Source organism: Monodon monoceros, unplaced genomic scaffold (assembly GCF_005190385.1).
Source record: "Monodon monoceros isolate NGI ecotype Baffin Bay Population unplaced genomic scaffold, NGI_Narwhal_1 Super_Scaffold_14, whole genome shotgun sequence".
Classification (NCBI taxonomy): Eukaryota; Metazoa; Chordata; class Mammalia; order Artiodactyla; family Monodontidae; genus Monodon; species Monodon monoceros.
Window position 1 is genome coordinate 72,797,937 of NW_021703770.1, and position 23,797 is coordinate 72,821,733.

Here is a 23,797-nt window from a genome sequence, read left to right on the forward strand (position 1 = left end):
TTTCTTGGAAAAAGAAGGTGATGACTGATTTATCCAAACATGGTTAAGACATCTGGTCTATTGTGTTATCCTCCCAACCATCAAGGGTCACGGTTTTATGACGAAATAAAGAAAAAGGGTTAAGATGCATTGAGTATTGTAAGAGATAGGACAATAGGAGGAGAGGGCATCTAAAAACCTCTATTTATAGTAAAGATGCTATCATTAGCAGGAGTTTTTATGCCAAGATTATCAAGAGTGAGCGTGTACACCCTGAAGGCCCCGTTGTACAAGGAAAAACTCGGATTAGGCTCCTGAAGATGTTATCAGAGACTTACAGAAATAACTGTTTGAAAAATTGGTCATTGTGAGGATGAAAATGACACATTCAGCCCCTAAGAATTCTGACACCACAATCCCACCAGCGTCTGACCCCTGGAGTCGGATGGGGAGCAGTGCTGCTAGCAGAGGGCATGTGTCCCGTGTGCTGGGCTGTCCCTTGCAGGGAATAGACGCTGAGCACATAAAAGTTGTCGAAGGCAGGGACCAAGCCTCTGTGCTGAGGCTAGAGCCGGCTCACGTCTACCGCCGATAATGGATAGGAAAAGCGCTTGACTGATAGCGCTTGATTGATCCCTTTCTATACTTGCACAGCCCAATTCCTCACAGAACTTTTCTGCTTTCAACACTAAAAGAACCACACAATCCACAGAAGCTTCCAGCCAGAGGGGTCCTTGGAGGTTACCTGATCCAGTGCCAGAACATCCCAGACAGTGCACTGATGTCCAGACAACGAAACGACTTGCTGAGGGCCACACAGCTAATATGGGGCAGAACTTGAATTACTCCTCATTTCAAAGCACCCCAGCAAAGCGGGTCGGGGAGGGAGGTGTCACGTGCCAGCAGGACCAGCACACAGTGAGTCCAGGGGAGGGGACCGCCTACCCGGGCAGAGAGGAGAGACAGAGGGCTCTTGGCGACACATCTGGTCAAGGCCACACGGGGCTGGGGAGGCGACGTCTGGTGCAGTGGCAACAGCACAAGGCATAAAGGAACCCTCCGCGGATGAGTCACTTGCAAACCTCAGTTATATTTGCATTTCTGTCGGGCCTAATGGCATCCTTTCTGTTTCCTATTTGAACACAGCAGGCCAGAGGCAGAACTGATGACTAAGCGCCAACTATTTCATCTAGGCCGAAAGTCAGTCTTCATTTTCAGCAACGTTTGCTTGTTAGGTTTCTGGGAGAAGGCGTGTTCTGTGCATTTGCTTATTTGTCTGAAAATCGCTGAGAACAGTTTGACAAATGCTGCAAACTATACGAAAGGAAAGAGACACAGACCGTTAAATACTGATCAAACTGGTTTCTGGAAAAGGACGAGCACAGTCTGCGAGGATTAATACTGTGATACTAGCTGCCCTCTTCCTCCCCTCAAGACAGCCCAGGAATAAAGGCATGGGGGCCACTGGATTTTCCACATCACTTTTTAAGATTTCTGTTCTGCTCTTTGCATTATTAATAATTACCATTAATATTTATTGAGTACTTAGTATGTGCCAGGCACATACTCTTCACATTCATTTTTTTTCTTAAAACTCCAGCCCTTTAAGTACTTTAAGCCGAGCACACTTGCCAGTGTCCATCACAGCCATCTGCTTCCGGGTCTGACCACAGAGTTGGAAGCAGTAGTGTTGTATGGTTCTTTCAGGAAGGCTCCTAAATACGGAGGGATTCTCTCTTCGTTTTCCTTCTTCTTCCTTTCTGTCCTGGAATGTGGTTCAATGGCCGGAGCTCCAGCAGCCATCTTGGACCACAGGACGGTCCAAGGGAATGGTAGCTAGTCACAGCAGAGTGAAAAGATAGAAGAACCCTCGGTCTCACATTGTAGATCCACCAAATCAGCCCTGCACTGTGGATTCATATTTTTTTAATAAGAAACATATTTATATCTATTTTTCATGTTTCAGTTATGTGCAGCCAGAATTATCTGAGAGAAGCGTTACTGTGTGCCAGCCACTGGTCTTGAAACAAATCTCCCTCCACCTCCCCCACCCCCAATACACACATTCAGACAGTAAAATAAATAGTTTGGATGTTTCGGCAATGCCTGATCTAATGCAATAATCACAGATACATCACACCAACCACAGACATTACTCCTAAAGATTTTACAGAAATGCTTCAGAGGACCCTGAAATTTTGTGAAACATTCTCAAATCCAATACTTTATAATAGATTCCTCTCCCACAAGAGTGATTTTTTTTTCCTGAATCTACAAAGTGAGGTCATTTTGCTTCCCATTGCTTACTGCATTCAAAGACCATTACGCTGAAAATAATTACCTCAAACCAGTAGCAATATTTTTCCTTCTCCTTCCCACCTATTAAAAAGTAAAGTTGTGCAACCTGCATGCCTCTATTTTTACTCTACTTTTCCTCAGGAAGCCTTCTGATAATAAGTGAAATGCCTGTGACCTTGATAAGCTTTGAATTAAGCTGTAAAAATAAAGCCTTTTGTAGTTTCCTGAAAGGTATTTGGATGTAAGGCTATAAAAAAAAAATTGCTTAGGTATTGATGCCCATATTAAGTTGGCCCTTTTACCTGAATATAATGGAAGTTCTCTACTCATTCTGCCAGGTGTAGGCATCCCTCTGTACGTCTAAAGACCTTAACTGACGAATAACAATATTACATTCTGTGACTAAAGGAAGTTTGACAAAATATGTCAAATAGGCACTTAGATGTAAGGAGACAAAATAATTGCCTATATTGAAGAGTTTTTCCCTTGAGATTTGTCTTTGGAGACACAGAAGTGAGATTGCCTTTTGAGCTACAGGGATTTCAGATCAACTGTAAGAAAATCAGGGAAAACCCAGGACAAAGGGTGGGCCCAGAGCTCCAGGCAGAACTTGCAAGGGGACCGGTCGGCTCTAACCCCCTCCCCCTGTACTAGGGTGGGACCAGGCGAGCCTCCGAGCTTCACCTCCGCCACGGACTCAGCCGGGATCCCCAACCCCGTCGGGCTTTGGAACCCTCCTCTGGTAGTCCCACACACCTCAGTACCTTCCTTGTCCTGTAAGGTTGTTTTGTCTCTGTGGCTTGTAGCACTTGCTGATTTGAGCCCTTTGTAGATAACTCCACAGCATGTAATCTCTTATCTTTTCCCCTTCACTTTGGAACAGGAGGGGAGGCCCAGGGTCTGGGGAGATGGTAGGGGCTCTGAGCTTAGCGCTGACCCTTTCTACTGCCCGGCCACCACCGGAGCTCTCCTGGGCCAGCCTAGGTCACAAAGTCACAGCTCAGATAGGGAGAAAGGAGGCAACTGAACGAATACAGCTCTTAGGAAGGAAGGAACAAGCAGCCACCAAGAGGAGATGCTCCAAGTGGGAGACTGGGACTGACACATACACACGACTATATATAAAACAGATCACTAGTAAGGACCCACTGTAGAGCACAGGGAACTCTACTCAATACTCTGTAATGGCCCGTATGGGAAAAGGATCTAAGAAAGAGTGGATGTATGTATATGTATAACTGATTCACTTTGCCGTACAGCAAAAACACTGCATTATAAATCAACCGTACTCCGATGTAAGTTTTAAGTTATTTTAAAAAGGAGATGCTCGAAGTGGACGGCTTTGATCTGAGCAGCACCTTCTCTGGCCGGTCCTTCCGCGGGGAGGAGGGGGACGGGGCTTTCCTTGGGGATCCTCCATCCTCCACAGCCTGAAAGGTGTGCCTTCCTTTGACTGGGAGCGAGGGCCGAGGGCGGAGGGCCTGCGATGGGGCCTTAGCACCGCTGCACAGACCTCGAAACCACATCAGACAGGCGGCTCAGTCCGCGGCGCTCACCGAGTCCGTGGGGAGGCTGTGCTCGGGGCCCACTTCCACTTGGAACCCCGGAACTTGCTTCCCCGGCTCCCAAAGCCCCGTGTCCTGGGCAGGCCGAGTTCACTGACGCGAGGCGGGTACCCACGGCCGAGTCCTGGCGGCGGGCGGTGCTCTGCGCTCCTGGCCCGGCTCCTTGAGGGTGGGCAGAGCTGGGGAGAAGCTGCGGAGCTCGGGAGGTGGCCGATTCCTCCAACGTGTAGGTGCTCATCTGGGCATCAGCGGGACGGGGACACCGGGGGCCTCCAGCGTCCCAGGAGGAAGGGTAGCGGACGTGCGTGTGTCGGCGGACGGGGTCTGCAGGTGGCGGAGGATTTCTGTAGAGCGTGACCTCTTGGGCGGGTGTCGGAAAGAAGAGCGCTGTGAGCCGTCGGTGAGCGAGGTGCCAGGAAGACTGCCGGGCACGGGACGACGTGCCCATCACAGGCAGCTCAAACCTTAGCAGGCCAAGCCCGTCCGCTGTCCATCGGCGTGTAGGGACTCCCCCCAGACATCAGGGCTGCCTCTGTCCGGGCAGGAGGAGAGGGCTCCCCGCTCCATTGGCAGAAGACGTGTAGTGGACGCTTGGCAGGAACGCGTTCCCCCACGGTTGCTCTCTGGGGGCACAGAGCCGGGCTTGGGGGGGCTCTAGGCTCCAGACAGGCCTGCCTGCTTGGGCGTCTTGTCAGGCGGACACCTGTATTAGTTAGTGCTCTAGGGCCCTGTCATTGCAGGCTCTGATGGCGCCACCAAATGGCCATTTCCGGGGCCCTGGGGGCGGACCTGACCTCAGAAGGCAGCTGTGCAGCTGTGGGTTACGTGAAGGTGACGTGGCACGCGGCCCCCGCTAACACGTGCTGGGCACGCCTTTCCTTCACGACGACCATCTGAGGTCAGTTCCTCTACCCTCCCTGTCGTACCAGGAAGGAAACCGCGGCTCAGAGAGCTTGAGAAACTCCCCCAGGCGGCACCAGGAAGTCATGGGTCCAGGTCTCAGGCCCAGGCCAGGCCCCGGCTCCAGAGCCCAGCCTCACCCCTCTCCCAGGAAACAGGCCAGGTTCTTGGCACCCCCAGGTCCCCCCAGAATGGCAACATCCATTTCAGTGTGGCCATCAGACCCTGTAATGACCGAATGAGAGAAATCCTCCTAGCCAAAAAGTGTGCATTCAGAAACAGGCCTCCAGAGGCCGAAGACCACTGCTGTACATCTGTGCACAGAACGCTGTGTGTTCCCTGTGCTTTCCGGCCCTGACGTCATGAATACAGGGCAGGATGGAAGCCTCAAGCCCCACCCACAAAAGACCTGGACTGGAATGTTCTAGTGAGAGTCACCATTTCTGTGAGGAAAAGCCATGGCCATCAAGTCTGTCACATCAACGTAACCTGAGGTCGCTCCTCCTGGGGTGAGCGTACATTTCTGATGAAATAGCCAACATTACTGCCTACAGGTCAGTCCTTTCCTGCTTTTTCCGTTTGTTGGACAAATGTATGGGCCTTGGGGTCATGGTGTGAAGATTTAACCGTTAAAAAAGATATAACAATAGCTAATGCTTGTAAAGCATTTAAAATGTGCTGACTCTTAAAAATCAAACAAGCCTACAGAAGAGGTCCTTGTTCTGCATCACACACGTGGAAATGGAGACTCAGGAGGGGGAAGACAGTCCTCTGCACGGAGGTTCTCGGAGGCCCATCCCAACACGCAAGCATATCTCAGGACCCAGCTTCCCAGTGTGTGGGGGGGGAGGGGGAGCGGAGGGGGAGGGAGGCCCGGGAGCGCCCCCCTCTCGGCCTTCTCCCGATCTCCCATCTCCTTAGGAAGCCCCCCAGCAACCAGAGCCAGCCCCCGGGCTGACCCTTCTGCCCCGGGCTTAAAGGGAATCCAGTTATGTTTTCCTCTTTCTTTCTTAGGATTTGGTCTCCTTCCTTGTCAGTGGTGAGACCGGGGGCAGACAACAGGGGGCAGACTTAACGGAAAGAGTCCACAGTTACTGCTGGGCCACCTTGAGTGTTTAGGGTTAGGGTCAGGGTTAGGTTAGGGTTGGGGTTAGGGTTAGGCCTGTTGACAAGCACCTGCATCACCCGCCAGGGCAAAATCTGTAGAAATAGGAGATGTTTGCCTGGCCCTGTGCTCTTTGCACAGAACTCCCTTGGGGACCTTCAAAGACCTTTGAAACCCTGCTCTTCTCTTCTATGTTGAAGAAGATGCCATGTGTCTAGTACCTGCTATGAAAATGCTTTTCTGATCAATTAATATTGAAATCTTAGAGGACGATTATAAATGTATAATGACACTTTACCAGCTCTAACATTACTAAAAATCTTTCTTTTCTTTCAGAGACTGGCTTATTTATCATAGACAAATGTTATCATTTCAATATCCAAAGATGCCTTTTCTGAAATGTCAGGTAGCTTTATTAATTGTTTAATAAAAAGCAATCATCAATCAGTCATCATTTTCTTAATGGGTGTAAAAATGTTATACCCATATTCACTAGTTTCATAGATGAACGTAATTAAGACAAGAAATTTGAAACTGAGTTTTAAACCATTTGAGTAATAGAAAAGCTGTGGATACTTTAGAAAGCTTCATTTTAAATTACTTAATACTAACTATTAAGACCTTATCTTTCTCTAGGTATATTAGGGGACCATCTGTGCTTCGGCAGCCAATCTCATATGCCTTCTGCAGCTACGGTACTTTATTACGATAAGTGATATTTATGATAATGTCCCTGAGATGCCATAAAAATTTGAAATACCTTCTCAAAAAAAGTCAAAAATTATTTTCATTTATATTTGAGTGTATTTTCATTATCTGAGTATAGTTATTGTATGTACAACACCATGGTATTAATTCATATGTTATCAGGATATATAAATAATTGGAATGTGGCATTCACCAACATTCCTCATAGACTTTTCTAGCAATGATATTTGTCATTGATCTTTTCTCCATTTTCTAATTGCTAAAATTATTTTGTGATTATGTAGATTAACCTGGAATAAGATAATCCAATGGCCAGAGTTTACACACTGCCGATTAATCACCTGAAAAGCCATGGTTTATTTTTTATAAGCTGACCTTCTGCGATGTTTCCTTTCTACACGGCTTGACTGGTTAAGTCACGTTTGCCAAACTTCTCTAGCGTTTCCCTGTACTGAGGCATCCTTCCACTGTGGTATATCCAGGCCTTTGCTGTGCTTACAAGTCTCCAGGGATGCTGTTCGGCTTTTGTGTTATGTTGCTATGAAATCTGTGTGAGACTAAAGAAAGTAAATGTCAACAGACACTGAACACCTATTGCTACAGTGCTGACGGCAACTAACTTGAACAGTCGCTCTGAGTTTACTCAGAACCCACATCACAGGTTTTAAATATATAAACTCTGGTTGGCCAAAAGGGAGAAAGAGATTTCATGGTACATTCCTGTGAAAGTGTTATGCTCTTAATTTCAGATATGCCAAATGAAATAAGGAGGTTAAGGATTTATTAACAGGTTCAGGAGTGGGGCCAGCTTGACAAACCCTCTTCTGAGGATCCCCAGCTCCTGGGATAACGGGGCTCAAAGAGTTTCCCTGCCTGGCGCTCCCCGCAATCCGCTGTGGTCTCTCAGCAACCAAACTCTGCATCACACTTCCTGAGGATGCAGAGTGGCCCCGCCCCCAATGCTTGGGCGTTGGGGGAAGGGTGCTAGAGCCTGCATGCCCACGCAGATGCTCCCGCGCTAGCCCCACATAAAGCCACTGAATGCCACCACATAGCGATGACACCAGATGTGCCACTGGCCACGTAGGTCTCCCCACCTGAATGACGTCCACCTACCAGACCAGAAGAAACGAGATCTTTGTTCACATGTTGGGCCCTCACAATGTACTGACCACCGTATGTGGTGCCCTGCCCAGTCCTACCGTTACTGTTCCCAACCGACAGATTTGGAAACAGGAGGAGGAGAAGAAATAATCTGCCCTGGGTGAAGGACTGGGGCAGGCACCCTGGACCACGTTGCGATGCTGCCTCACGGGAAACCCAGCACCGGCCGCGTCCTTCTCCCTTGGGGAGCGTGTCCAGGGAACTCAGCCCTGAGCGAGAGCAGAGGGGCTCCCCAGCGGCGCTCTTGGGGCCAGAAGACCCCAAGGCTCTGGCCTGTCAGCATCTGATGTGAGCTGGCAGCGGGAGGAGGTGGGGAGTGGATTCCTGATGCCCCTTCCAGCCCCACAGCACACAGAGCACCTAGGAGCTTAAGCGAAATGACAACGGACTTCCGCCTGGACCGCCAGAAAATCCTCTAAGACAACGGCTGACATTCCCGTAGCGGACTCGGGCTGCCGCAGTTACGCGCCCAGGGGTGCCCCCCACTCCACGCCCCATGTTCTCGCCAGGATGCTCCGGAAGCTTCTCCTCTCAACTTACCTGTTCTGCACACTAGGAATATGCTTGCCGCTTCAGTGTTACTCACGGAACATGAAACACTGCAGTTGCAAGAACATGAGAAGTTAATGTCATCCAGGTTAGAAACCGCAGAGCCGTGTCAAACTCTGCCTTCTCCCGCTGGAGACCGGGTCCCTACACGCATCACTGCTCCTTCCTTCTCGTGCTCTCCGATCTGGCCCCTCGCCTCCCTAGGAGTCAACCCACATCACACTTCCCCGCGGCCTCCCCACTGGCCGTCAGGCCTCCGTCTGGTCTGGCCCTGCTGTAAGTCACTCTCCTGTCTGCCTCCATAGTTTAAAAAATGTCAGTTATTCTTTCTAAAACCTAAGGCTGATCATATTATTCCTCTGACCACCCTCCATTGGTCCCCGAGGGCCCTGAGGATCGATTCCAAGTCCTGTGCACGGCCCACAGGTTCCTGAACTTGAGAACAGTTGTCCAAACAATCTCTGAAAGCTAGAATTCCTTAGAAACATCTGCAAAAGTTCCCCACAAGAAAAATAAGTTCATTCCCCACAGCAACCAAGACTAAAAATGATTTAGCTGCGGGCTTTCCTGCTTTCGTTACCATCGTTGGCGTACTTTCCACACAATTAAGCAATCTTCCACATTTCAATCGAAGTGTAAGACATCCTCCCTTTTAAAAACCCAGTTATAAAGCTTAAAATTTTAATTACCGTTTTCTGTTTTTATAAGGGCAGGGAGAAAAACAGCATATATTCCACCTGTAATTTCCAAAACGAAATTCCTCAGTTGCCTCCAGGATTTCTTAAAGGAAGGGCTGGAGTTCGGAAGAATCAGAGTCCAGGGCCTGGCATCCTAGGGAGCCTGTGGCTCAGGGACACTGCTCGGGAGTAAACCTGGCTCTTGTTTGTGCCGGTCGGAGGGAACAGTGACATTTGCGTCGTCACCGGATTACCTGGAGCAACTGCAAACACTGCATGTGACTCACGCTAGCGAAGACCAGAGCTCGTCTGAGATTCACGGCTCTTAGGATGTAACAGAGAGCACATTTTTCCTCTTCTGATAAAGAAACGTCCAGACTACAGCACCTGTAACTGCTTTTCCTTTCTAGTTGCCTATACCATCCAACCAAATAATCTACTTTCAATTAAACTTTATTAAATTGCCAACAAAATAACCCATTTTGTTCAATAGATCGTCTGTGGCATACAAATAGAATGTGGCATGTGAACATGGGAGCTTTTCACCTTATTTCGAAGTTGACGTTTTGAATATTTATCTTGAAAACTATGTTTTCGTTTAATAAGACACCATGAAGTGGAGGTCAAGTCCCCATAACAAGTAGATTGGTTCAACTCAACCTACATCTGTTAAGTGCCTGCTCCATTTAAGACGTGGGCCTGTGGCGGGGTGGGGGGGGAAACCCTGACTTCTAACAGTCACAAGCCAGTAATCTTTTGTATTAGACTATTAATATGCAAGCATTAGCTTCACTTGTCACTCTCTCAACACCTATGTAAGTATGTCTTCAGCCCAGGCAGAGAGCAGCTCTGAGCGATGCCAGTTGCCCAGGGAGGTGGGGGCCCCAGAGGGTGATAAATCCCTTGTCATCTTCATTACCTTCATTTCGGTCACCAGAACCCCTGGTTGAGGGTCTCGTACTGTTTTATGTTTTTTTTAACAGCTTTACTGAGGTGTAACTGATACACAAGGAGCTGCGTATATCTGATGCGTACAATGTGATGAGCTTGAACGTCTGCACAACAGCCATGACACCATCACCACAATCGAGGGAACAGACTGATCCATCACCTCCCAGTTTCCTTGTGTCCCTTTGTTTCTGTTTGTTGTTTGTTTGTTTTTATGGTAAAAATACTCACCATGAGACCGACCCTCCTAACACATTTTGAAGTGCACACCACACTGTAAAGTGCAGGCACCATGCTGTATGGCAGATTCTAGAACTCACTCATCAAGTAGAGCTGACACCTTACAACCATTGAAGAGCTCTCCTTTACCCTCGCTCACCTCCCTAGCCACCACTCTTGTACTCTCTGCTTTTATGAGTGACTATTTTAGATTCCTCATGTAAGTAGAATCATGCAGTATTTGTCCTTCTGTAACTGGCTTGTTTCACTTAGCATAACATCCTCCAGGTTCATCCATGTTGCTGCAGTTGGCAGGATTTTCTTCTTTCTTCATATGTGTATGGACTTCACTTCCTTTATGCGTTCATCTGTCAGTGGACACCTGGGATGCTGCCGTATCTTGGCTATTGTGTGAAGAGCTGCCATGAGCATGGGAGGGCAGATATCTCTTTGAGATCTGATTTCAGTTCTTTTAGATAAATACCCAGACGTGGGATTGCTGGATCATACGGTAGTTCTAGCTTTAACTTTTTGAGGAATTTCCATACTCTTCTCCATAGCAGCTACACCATTTTAATTTAACACCCACAGTGTACAAGGGTTGCGCTTCTCCACAACCTCACCTACACTTTTTAAAAAATAATAGCCATCCTAACGTGTGTGAGGTGACAGCTCGTTGTAGCTTCGATTTGCACTTCCCTGATAATTCATGGTGTTGAGCACCACTTCATACCCCTGTTGGCCATTTGTGTCTCTTCTTCAGAGAAATGTCTGTTCAAATCCTTTACCCACTTTGTAACTGGCTTATTCGGGGTGTTTTGCTATTGCGTTGTGGTCTTATATTTGTTTTAATGCTCAGAGAAAAGGCACAGTCTGTTTGTTTTCCTCCTTGATACAGAAAATATCATTTTTGTGAGTGGAACACACAAGAAACAAAGTTCCTTCGAATGTAGCTTAGAATGTCAATTCCGGAGAGTGAGAAATTCTGTCCAGAAGAACCTGTGCTTTTAGAAACACTGACCGTTTTTGTTTTTTTGTGGGTTTTTTTGATACGCCAAGCAGCAGGGGGCAGGATGGTGCAGTGGAGAATCAGAGGCTGACCAGCCTAAACCCAGGGCAGGTCCCATCCTGCTGGAAGTAGCTTCCCCTCTGCTGAGTATCTAACGCGTCTGCAAGGTAAGGACCTGGGTTGGATAGACTTGACTACAGTAGCTTTTTTTTGTCTTTCATTGAGTAATGTTACTGCCTACCTACTATGTACCAGACGCAGTGCCAGAGCTAGATTAGAGCAGGAAACAAGAGTAAACAGATGAGTCCCCGGCCATTTGGAGTTTAGGTTCTTAGAGGATGGTAGACCATTCACAAGTAATTTCACAAGTAACACTGTTTCAAATGGTGCTGAGTCTTCTGACCCTCTCCTTGCCCAGCCCGCCCCCTACCCAGTCCTGGCCCCACAAGGGCTCTGCACACCCCCCGTGCTGTTCCCCAGTCACACACAGGGCTCTTTCCTCCTCCCCAGTTGGGTCTCAGCTCTGATGTCTCTGCTAAGAGCCCTTCTGAGGCCACCCTGTAATGTCAGCTCACCTTACCCCAGTCACTGTGCAGCAGGTCACTCTGTTTTATTCTCCTCGGAGCATTTAGTGCTGCTGAAACAATATTACTAATTTATTTGTAAGGATGTCATCTCCAAATGGCCAGTTTTTCCATTGATATGCAGGTGTGCAAACAATTTCATTTCTACCTTGTCCAAAATGTACCACGAGATATAGAATGAAACGCTATTTCTGACCTATTTTCCAAAGATGTTCTGAAGAGTATTTTTAATCAGTGTTAGGTACTGAACATATTTGTATTTATGGATTTATGCATCTATCTATTTTGCAGCTTGTTAAAAGAAATCACATATGTGGACCATTTGTCTCTTTCAGTAAAAGGATTAGACAATTAATTTCTCTAAACTTCAGTTTTCAAATGGGGCTAATAATCCCTCCCTGCAGGAATTTTTTTTCTGATTCTTGAACAATATAACCGAAAGCTCCCAGCAAAGTTATCAGTCATTAGGAGGGTAGGCCCACTAGATCTTCCCTGAATTAGAATTAGTCATTTAGTGACTATTTGAAAGAGTTCCCAGTAAAATGCTTCCACGTACTCTTACATAACGCATAACTTGTGACTTCAAGAATCAGCAGCCTCACCAGACAGTGCAGTCAGAATCTCAAGGGCAACTCACAACAAAGAGGGAGGCAACGAGCAAAGTAAACGGAAAACACTCTAGTCTGTACTCCAACCCGCCAAGCAAAAGGAACCGCGCAAAACGTGCTGCCCCCTACCCACCCTCCTTGTGGCCCAGCCACGCCACAGCACTGGCACTGAGGGTACGAGGCCCCACACGGTCCAGGCAGTGGCGGCATCACCATCACCGACGGGCTGCAGACTGAAAAGTGACAGACAGAGGGTCAGAGCAGGCGGGGACTCTGGAATTTGGGGTGAAGACTGTGAAACCTAAGTTCTCTCCCAAGGCCAATTTCCTCCGCAGTATGTGAAGGTGCCGCTGCTTCTCTTCTCCTTCTCATGGCTTTAAGCTTTGCGTCTCGTCTCCATGTGCTGTTCTGGTCTGGGGACTGAATTTTTCATCTTTATGTAAAAACTGCTTGTTGGTTTACTGTCAGATGTTTCCTATTTGCATTTCCTCATGCAGCATCTAAACAGCTTCAAGGAAAAGCCCTACATTTGTCCCCTAAAAACCGGACACGGCCTGTTCCTCTCGCGTGTGGAATGCTCAGGCTGGGGGACGCTGGTTGAGCATCTGTTATGTGCCCTTGACTCTGGGGACACAAGCCTGGCTGAGAAGCAGACCCCAGACAGTTCCTGTCCCTCCAAAACCCCTTGACAACTGAGGTGAGCTTATTTTCCTGGTAGAAAACGTCCCCTGCTTTGTGCTTTGAACAGGTTCTGGGAACTGATAGAAAGAAACTGAATAAAGATTTGTTTTTAGAGTGGAGGTTCCTCACTCCTTCAGCACCTCTCCGGACCTCAGCTGCCCGTGGGGACAAGTAGGTTGCATTTTCCTGAGCTCAGCTGGCTTGGGTGGTGTCCCTTGAGCTGCTGCAGAGCCTTGGTCCTTGGCCAGTTCCTAAGTGCCCTTCTCTGCCATCCCCCTGAACGGTCCACCCCGCTTCCCTGCGGAAATCCACCGCTCATGAGCGCTTGAGGGGGCTCGACCGCAGGGCTGCCGGCGCTCGGGGGTGTGGAGCTTCTCAGAGGGCCATGGCCCTCCCCGTGGAAGCACCCAAAGCCTTGACTTCCCCATGGCCTTTGGAAAATGAGAGAAGCATGTGTCTCTCCCTGATGTTGGATCACAACTTATCACCCGGGCACTCGAAGCAACACTGTCCCCCCTAGAAAACAGTCTCTCCAGCTTCCGACTCTACCGCCTTCTGCCGGTTTATCAAGCCAGGTGAGGACAGTACCTGCCTGGGACGTGTTCATGGTGCAGCTTGGTGGTCAGGCCATCCCAGCTCCGCAACCTTGGGCGAATCCGCTAGCCTCTCTGTGCTTTAGTTTCTTTAACTATAAAAGGAGGGCAGTAATAGTAATCATTTAATTGGGTTGTTGAAATCAAATGAGACCATCCTATACAGTGCTTAGAACACTGCTCGTGCATAGGGCATGCCCCATACGTGACAAGTGATGCTTTTGTCAGCATCGAGCTCCATCAGTTCGTCCCTCCCGACTCCGCCCCGAGGCGCGCATGCGCACAACTTCCTCTGCTTCAGCAGCCCCTCCCTTCATCTCCATCAACTAGAAGAGGTGCGGGGCTGCGGGGGGCCACTGGTCTCTCCCCACCTGAGAGAGCAGAATAAAATGAAGACAGCCGTTTTCAGACAGCACCTCGTTAACCCGTTCATTTTAGGTCTACTGAAAGAACCACCCAAAATGCATGTGTTAATTATATCCTAAAAGTGGAACTCAATCCAGGATGCCAGCAGATAAATGTCATCTAGGACAACAGCCCAACTCCAACATCCCTAAGACCCACTTCACCCTTAACTACGACCACGTTTCGCCCCAAGGACCAGGATTTAACATTGGACGGTAAGCAGCTGTGCGGCAAGATCTACAGAGCATTTTAACCCCTCCCGCTCTCATGAACACAGACTTTCACGGACACAGCTCCGACTCTAAGCCACAAACGAAGTACCATCCACACTTCCATCCTCTCCCCCCGCCCCCGGTCTGTACCACTTCAGATTTCCCACTGTGTTCTGGTGGCCTGATTTTGCTCCGAGGTTTCCCAACCACATAGACTTTGAGTCATTCTTGACTCCCCTCTCCCCTTTCCTTCCTGAATCTAACAAACTACCAACAGACCTGCTGCTACTTGTTCCAGCAGAACGCCCTACCGGCCACACAGCGCAAACCTCTATTGTTGGAGCCACCTTCCAGGGGGAATTCCAGCCCCAGGCGTTCCCGAGGCCCCGTGAAACCCGGGGAGGGACCGCTCAGCCTCTCACTCCCTCCTTTCCTGACTCATGGGGAATCGGCTCTCGGCTGGAGCCCAGGAGGGAGGGAAACAACCGGGCAAGAGCTTCCCACCAGCCCAGAGCATCAGAAACAGGGGGCTTTCCCGCCGGGTGGGCCAGGCTCCAGGAGAGGAATGTCTGAGTTCCAAGGCACAGCCTGGGCTGCAGTCGGTCCCGCCCTCTGAAACCCCTTTGAAGCTGGGCAAACGTCTGGCCAAGGGCAAGCTTGAGAGCTCCTCCACTTACCCTGGGAGGGGCGGTTTCCTGCCTGCCTTTCACAGGACGGAAGTGCAGCAACAATCATTCTGCATGATTCTCAGCTTAGACACCAAAATCCAAAAACCCAATAAAAATAAGCTTGATGTGAGATAATGCATCAGACGGGCCAAGACTTACTCAACTACCTTAGAGACCTATTATCATAATATACTTTTTTGTCTTTTTTTTATGGTTTAGAGACTCTTTCCCATCAAAATCAGATGAAACATGACTGGCTCCTTGAACAATTTCAGACCCAGCTCCACCTTGACTGTCCTTCTCCGAACGTGTTCAGGTGGTTGACTTCTCCTAGAACTTGGCACCCAGAGGGAATGCAGGGCTCCTGCGGGGGCCTTGAAGGCAAGCCTTCTGCCCTCACCTTTGCAGTGTTTCCGCAACTCAGCCTCGGCTAAAACCCTTATTCTTTTCCACATGAACTGCTCCCAAGTTCAGGTCTTCTGTTCTGGATGAAGGGAATTGGGTTTGAAGGCTTTTGTTTGTGTTTTTTGTTTTGTTTTGTTTTTTGGAGAATCAGAGAAAATTAGAACTGAAGAGTTCATAGGAATTGCTATTACAGCATTTTCACCTTGTGGGTTCCAGCCCATTTGTGGCCCAGGAGATCAATTCAATAGGTCACCACCCGCTTTCTCGTCAAAAATGAAATACAGTGGAGTAGAAGATATCAGAGTGCATCGCATTTATGAATGGCAAGTATTAGTTCATGTAAGTTTTGTTTCAGATTATATATGTGTCTGTGTACCTGGGGGGAGGTGGGCGGCAGTGGTACTAGGTTATGACTACAGTTGAGCTTTGGTCAACAAATTTAAAAGCCACTAGTCTAGCCCAGCCAGGAACGAGCAGTGTGCTATGATCAACAAGCACCTGTTTGGAATCTAGAGTCAGAAAATCCCTGGGTTTCAGCCTGGGCCCTGACACGCAGGAACGGCAATGACCACAGGACGCTGTTAAGCTTCATTGAAACTCAGCCCAATTCCTCACCTACGAAACGGGGAAAACAACAGTATCTTCCTCCAAGAGGTATTAAGGAGAAGCACACTAATTCTCACTTGCAGGGAATAAGCACATTTGTACCATGTGCCGAGAAACGCGCCATGAACTTTGCCTGCGTTATACTTCTGACCTCCAGCATGACAGCGCTTTGTGTTAGATATTACTGCTACCACCCATCAGATGAGGAAAGCGAGGCAGTTTGGTCCAACATGTGAACGTCCACCTTTCACGGCAGTGGCCCTAAGTCCACTGTGCCTCTATCCAAAGGTGAGGATGCACTTAACGTACTTAGCACCATTAGTACTAAGTACTTAGTACTGACGCCAAGGAGCCTTTGCAATTCAGTGCTACTCAAAGGCAGGCCCTTCCCAAGATGAAGAGTTGGTGCTGGAATGTGGGTGGATGCCCTGCTTCCCTCACCAGGTGAGTTTTACCTGTTTGGCTCCACTAAGCAATGTACTTCGTGATGAATTTCACTGACCCCTGGCAGGAGCGCCTGCCCTCATCCAGGACAGACAGCACGCCATTTCCCACGGGCGGCGCATGGCCCGCACGCTGAGTAGCACTGCGTGAGACGGTACGGTTATCAGCATCACAGCTATCGTGACACGCTCGTCCAGACCTGCCCTTTCACTGTCCAAAGCTCTTTTTGCTGCTCCATCAAAGGCAACCTTGTGCCTCCATCCCTGTCCACTGGCAGCCCGCGGAAAAGCCCCCCGAATCTTTACGATATGTCCAGAGGCCCCCATGCTCCTCCCTGGTTTTCCATCACCCGCCCTCCTGCTAAAGCTTGTCTTTTGTGTCTTCCTGGAAGACGCTGATAAGGATGTTGATCGAGATCGGGCCGAGGACAGATCTGCTCTCAGGCACAATGACTGGAACAGTCTCTAATCCACTCAAGGCCTGTGTGCACCTCTTCACGGCCATGTTTGCTTCACTTTCCGAAGCGTGAACAGGGTGGAAGGAAGCCCTGGGAGATGAGCTGCTGTAAGGGCTCCATCTTGTGGTGCACACGTGTCAGTGCACCTACAGCGCGGAGATGCTGAACTGGCGCAGGGCTGGATGGACAGAATAGGGCGTAACAGCACCTGCGAGCTTAGAAGGTATTTGCCTCACTCTCTGGATCTGAACAGTGAATCCTTTTTCCTCATCATGTCTCAAAGTAAATCAGACTGGCCCTGTTCCTTTGGTTCACCACTGTGAATTCAATCAGTGTAACACGACCTATTCGTTGCATGGCCCAGAAAAAAAATTTTTAATGAGCTACCTAGGCAAAGAGACAAAATTCTTATAATACTTTCTTCCATCCATAGTTCTACATCTGAAATGAAAATTCCCTTTCCTTTTGCTCATGATTTGGAAATTAACTCTAAGGAATCCTGGATTTAATGTGGGCGTCTATAAAGAAGGATGCAGTGCTGCCCTAGCCAGGCTGCTTCCTCGTGATCCCCAGGACCGATGCCAGCACCAACACCACGGTCACGCTGGCCCGCTTCTCCCACACCTGGATCCCACCTCCTCCAGGTGCGGCGTGATGCTGCCTTCCCCAATTCACTCAGAGTTCTACTCCCTTCTAGGGTACGAGACAGCTGGGACCAAGGACGTGTTTCAAACACACAAGCAGGCACGAGCCTTTGGCGTGAGTTTAAATGATCCTGTCTCAGTCTGAGCTGGGGGAGGGATCAGCTGGGGCTGCACAGGTAGGGCCTGTCGGGGTTGAGGGTGGTTAAGAGGGAGCTGAAAGTTGCAAGAAGAAGAATGAGAAGCAGCAGTGCCCTGGGATCATAATAGCAGGAGAATGACTGTGTTTCCTAAAGCAAACTCAGAGCTCAAAACCTGAAAGGGCAAGTATGAGAAAAACCGTGTCGTCATTTACATGGCCTATGCACACACAGTGGTGGTATGTTTCGAAAACAGGGAGAACGGAATCCTGCCCAGAGGTTCCCTGTCTGGAAGGAGGCTGACGCGTGAATAAGTAGCTGTACGTGTTCCTAAAACTCTTGCGATGGACACTTTGAAACAAGAGCAGGAGTGAGACCTGTTGTGACCTCCTCTCAGGAACCAAATGGATGCATTTTATCTGACAATCCTCTCTGCCATCAATTTATAAACTCCCAGACTGGAGGATCTCAACCCCATAACGCCTCTGGAATTTTGATTATAGTTCTTTCTTAGCCTTGAAACAAACTTAGAGTGGATGTAATAGAGCACCTTAACCTTACAGATGAGAAAAAGACTGGCTGATAAAACAGCATCTTCGTGCAAAGCGTTTGCACTTCTTACGCCAGCTGGCTATGCTGCTTGTCTTATAGCTTACTGCTCCATGAAACTGCTTCGAGGGGTCACAGAAATAAACCACATCTTACATATTAAAGACTGGCCACTTTACCCAGTAAATTCCTTTTGGAGGTCTGCCCTTTACTGGAGGAAAGTTATTAAAGTAAAAAGTATACAGGGCTCCCCTGGTGGCGCAGTGGTTGAGAGTCCGCCTGCCGATGCAGGGGACGCGGGTTCGTGCCCCCGTCCGGGAAGATCCCACATGCCGCGGAGCGGCTGGGCCCGTGAGCCATGGCCGCTGAGCCTGTGCGTCCGGAGCCTGTGCTCCGCAACGGGAGAGGACACCACAACAGTGAGAGGCCCGCGTACCGCAAAAAAAAAAAAAAAAAAAAAAAAAAAAGTATACAGTCAGTACCTTAGTAATTAATGAAATAACAAGAAATGCAATCCCTTACTAAGGAGAATGTTTTCACTTAATATTTCTCTTTTTATTTCACTGGGGAACTTAAGGTAATGATCTAGGAATATCTTGAGTCTCTCCTCCATTTCATCTTCCATTGGTGGCATCTCTAGAACATCATCGAGGGGTAGAGCATTCTTCTTGAAAGCAAAGTGCAGAAATTTGAGATGCTTAATTCAGAATGCTCCTCAACTGGTGACTATCTGGGAATTTGAAAAAGCATCACTAATAGGAATTGCCGGTGATATTGGGAAAGTGACATTTTTTTCATACATTTCCTCTTAACGTAAGTAGCAAGTTAGTTGACTTCGGTAAGCATGGGTAGTAGTTAAACGTGCATTAAAATAACTAAAGATCTAATATGAACTCCCTGAATATAAAGCAAAATGCCCTGACTTCATTGTCACACGGACAGTAAAAAAAACATGTGTAGCCTTCGTATTTACAAATCATTCAAGTGGTCAAGAAGAGAAATTAGATATCACTAAATTCCATAACCCATATAACTAAGGAGGGTGAGGGTTCAAACTGGCTTTGACCCGAATCTCTCTTTCTTAAGGAAACTGGAGGGAGACACATTGCATTTGGGGGGGTCACCCAAATTCTAGTCACATGAGAGCTGTACTTAGTCCGTTTCCAGCCACATGGCCGCTCGAGCTGAAAGGAGGAAGATCTGGGGGCAAGGAGTGGAAGGACCCTCTAGAAACAAACTAATAGAATCGTCCGGTATGATATCACTTTCTCTTAACAGTGTACTTGGGGGATAGAAATTCCTGGGCTCCGGAAACGAAGAGAAGCCTCAGAACAGAGTGTAGACGCTGTTGCCATGGAGACCCACAAGGATTTCAGACTTGGCCCGAAAGCTGGGATTTTAATTCCAGGGAGAGGACTGGAGAAGAAAGAAAGAGGGAACTGGTACTGAGCCAGCTCCTCAAGACCCAGATGTGTCAAAAGGCTGGCCAGCCTGAGAGGCAGACAAGAAAATTCTGTGTCCTCGTCCCAGGAAGCAGCAAGGAAACTTTCAGTCTCCAGGTACTTTGTATTAAAAAAATGACTTGCAAGAAATCAAAACCTCGGACTATACCCTGTGCAGATGTGAATTTATACCGCCCAAAGGGAGCAGGAACCACACTCAAGAGTTAAACGTGAAGATTGGTCCAGAACAGTGAAATCCTGAGACACCCCCCCCCGCAAAAACAAATGAAAAGCTGTTCCATAGGAAAATGCAAACAACACATGGCATTATGGATCCTCCATAGAAAGGATAGTCCTTGCTGACAGCAAATCAAAATTCAAAGTGACGTGATCAAAACTCCGCACGCAAACACCACTGAAGCTACATGAGGAAGCACCGTGGAAGACAGATGGGCAGACTCGACACAGGAAGAACCAGCACTCAAGAATTAGAGGAAATGGAAAAACCTGAAAGACACCACTAAAAAAAGATACATTTAAACTTGCATGGATTAACAAAAGAACATAAGCAATAACAAAAGGCAGGACAGCATTTTCAAAGATCAAGAAGATTTGAAAAAAAACAAATATGAAATGTAGGAATTCAAAAAAGGATTCTTTGGATTTCTAGATTCAGCATGGCGACACAGAGAGCTGGAAAGAGAGTCACACCCACCCTGACAACAAGAAAACTGCTGGACAAACTGCAAATTAATTACTTTCCTTGTCCCCCTTAGAGAACTAAGGTCACAAGAGCAAATAGCTAACTGGAAATCTTCAAAGAGGCAAGCGCCTGTAGCAAGAAACAGGACCCATGCTTTTCCTTACCTGGGGCAGATACTGTCAGAGGCCGTAGAGCCAATAAGAAGATTCAGCTAGATACTTGTAATAACGTGCTAAAAGCTGAGTGTGGAGGCTGAGGGAGACCTGGAGACCCTGGAGACAGCAGACGGAGCAGGGTGGCAGCTCTACAAGAAATGTTAAAAACAAGTTCTTCAGTCAGAAGGAATGCAATATAGGTCAGAAACTTGGATCTACACAAAGAAATGAAGAGTATTAGAAATGGACCATACGGGGTGGGATGAATTGGGAGATTGAGATTGACATATATACACCACTACGTATAAAGCAGATAACTAATAAGAACCTGCTGTAGAGCACGGGGAACTCCACTCCACTTCGCTGTACAGTAGAAACTAACACAACATTGTAAAACAACTATACGCCCCCCCAAAAAAAAGAGAAATGGAAAATACAAAGTTAAAATAAAATATTTTTTCTCACTTTAATTGCTCTAAAGATAATTGAATGTTTAAGAAAACAATATATTCTTCATTGATAGTTTAAATAAAAGTAGAATATAACAGAAACAAATTTGGGCAAAACCCCAAATACTGGGGGGAAATGGTTCTAAGAGGAAGTCTCAACCAAAATTGAAAATTATTTTGAACTGAATAAACATTAAGACACAACACATCAAACTTTGTGAGATGCAGCTAAAACAGTGCTCAGAGGAAATTCATAGCACTAAAAGCTTATATTAAGGATGAACAAAGATCTGATCTAAATTTTCACCTTAAGAAACTAGAAAATGAAAAGTAAATTAAACCCAAAGCAAGCAGAAGGGATAAAAGAATAATGATGAAGACAGAAATCGGTGAAGCTAAAAACAGAAAAACAGGGGACTTCCCTGGTGGTGCAGTGGTTGAGAATCCACCTGACAATGCAGGGGACACGTGTTTGATCCCTGGTCGGGGAAGATCCCACATGCCACGGAGCAGCAAAGCCCATGCACCACAACTACTGAGCCTGTGCTCTAGAGTCCGTGAGCCACAACTACTGAGCCCGTGTGCCACAACTACTGAAGCCCATGTGCCTAGAGCCCATGCTCCGCAACAAGAGAAGCCACCACTATGAGAAGCCCACGCACCACAATGAAGAGTAGCCCCTGCTCGCCACATCCAGAGAAAGGCCGCACAGCAATGAAGACCCAACGCAGCCAAAAATTTTAAAGAAATTTTTTTAAAAAACAGAAAAACAATAGAGAAAACCAATGAAACCAAAGACTGATTCTTTGAAAAAACTCAATAAAATTGGTAAACCTCTAGTGAGTCTGACCAAGAAAAAAAAAGAGAGAGAAGGCATAGATAACAATACCAGGAATGAAAGAGGGAACTTCACTCTCGACCTCACGGACACTAAAAGGATAACAGGAGAATAAAACAAACAACTGTAGACTCATAAATTTGGCAACTTAAGTGAAATAGACCAGTTCCTTGAAAGACATAAACTACCAAAATTCGCTGAAAAAGAAATAGAGTCTGAATAGTGCTGTATTTATTAAAGAAATCGAATTTGTAATTGAAAACCTTCCCACACAGAAAACCCCAAGCATAAATGGCTTCTGGTGAATTCCACCATCATTTAGGGAAAAAAATAATGCCAAATCTACCCAATCTCCTGCAGGGGGGAAAAAAAAAAAGAGTAGGAAACAATTTCTAAGTCATTTTATGAGGCCAGAATTAAGCTAATATTAAAACCAGACAAAGATATTACAAGAAAAGAAAATTGCAAACCACTATTCTTTGTGAGTCTAGATGTAAATTTCTTCAAAAAAACTTCAGAAGATTGAATCCAGAAATATATACAAAAGACTGACCTAAATAGACATTTCTCCAAAGAAGATATACAGACTGCCAACAAACACATGAAAGAATGCTCAACATCATTAATCATTAGAGAAATGCAAATCAAAACTACAATGAGATATCATCTCACACCAGTCAGAATGGCCATCATCAAATGATCTACAAACAACAAATGCTGGAGAGGGTGTGGAGAAAAGGGAACACTCTTGCACTGCTGGTGGGAATGTGAATTGGTTCAGCCACTATGGAGAACAGTATGGAGGTTCCTTAAAAAACTACAAATAGAACTACCATGTAACCTAGCAATCCCACTACTGGGCATATACCCTGAGAAAACCAAAATTCAAAAAGAGTCATGTACCAAAATGTTCATTGCAGCTCTATTTACAATAGCCCGGAGATGGAAACAACCTAAGTGCCCATCATCGGATGAATGGATAAAGAAGATGTGGCACATATATACAATGGAATATTGCTCAGCCATAAAAAGAAACGAAATTGAGCTATTTGTAATCAGGTGGATAGACCTACAGTCTGTCATACAGAGTGAAGTAAGTCAGAAAGAAAAAGACAAATACCGTATGCTAACACATATATATGGAATTTAAGAAAAAAAAATGTCATGAAGAACCTAGGGGTAAGACAGGAATAAAGACACAGACCTACTGGAGAACGGACTTGAGGATATGGGGAGGGGGAAGGGTGAGCTGTGACAGGGCGAGAGAGAGGCATGGACATATATACACTAACAAACGTAAGGTAGATAGCTAGTGGGAAGCAGCCGCATGGCACAGGGATATCGGCTCGGTGCTTTGTGACCGCCTGGAGGGGTGGGATAGGGAGGGTGGGAGGGAGGGAGACGCAAGAGGGAAGAGATATGGGAACATATGTATATGTACAACTGATTCACTTTGCTATAAAACAGAAACTAACACACCATTGTAAAGCAATTATACCCCAATAAAGATGTTAAAAAAATAATTAAAAAAATAAAAGTACTAAAAAAAAAAAAAAAAAGACTATACATGCCAATCAAGCAGGATTCATCCCAGGAATACAAGGCTTGTTCAACATATTTTAAAATCAATTAGTGTAATTCATGATATTAAGAGACTGAAGAAGAAAAACCATATAGATATCTTGGTAGCTTCCAAAAACAGCATTTGACAAAATTCAACATCTATTTGTGATAAAAAAAACTCTCAGCAACCTAGAAATAGAAAAGAAGTTCCTTAACCTTATGGAAAGCATTTACATATTACATAAAACCTACAACTAACCTCAATGGTAAAAAAAAAAAAAAAAAAAAAGGAATGTTTTCCCTCTAAGATGGGAACAAAGACAGGATATCTTCCCTCACCACTCTTGTTCCGTATCAATATCTTGTTCGAAGACTAGAACTTCTGCTGGAAGTTTTTACAATAGGCAGGAAAAAGAAAAGGCATACAAATAGGAAAGAAAGAAATAAAACTGCCTCTATTCTCAGATGACATGACGGTCTTGAAGAAAATCCCAATCTACAAAATCATCTCTTAGAACTAAAAAGTGAATTTA

At 46.7% G+C, this 23,797-nt stretch overlaps 1 protein-coding gene across 2 annotated transcripts in view; it reads right to left on the bottom strand.

Moving 5' to 3' along the window:
• The window catches only part of RP1 (RP1 axonemal microtubule associated), a 69,006-nt gene that overhangs the window by 35,516 nt on the left and 9,693 nt on the right, over positions 1–23,797 (bottom strand). Inside the window, exon 2 of one of the 2 annotated variants that reach the window (XM_029223096.1) lies at positions 20,424–20,563. The exons of the other annotated variant lie outside the window; for it this stretch is intronic. The gene's annotated coding sequence lies outside the window, so the exon portion shown is untranslated. The remainder of the gene's footprint in view (positions 1–20,423; positions 20,564–23,797) is intronic. 2 annotated transcript variants of the gene reach the window in all.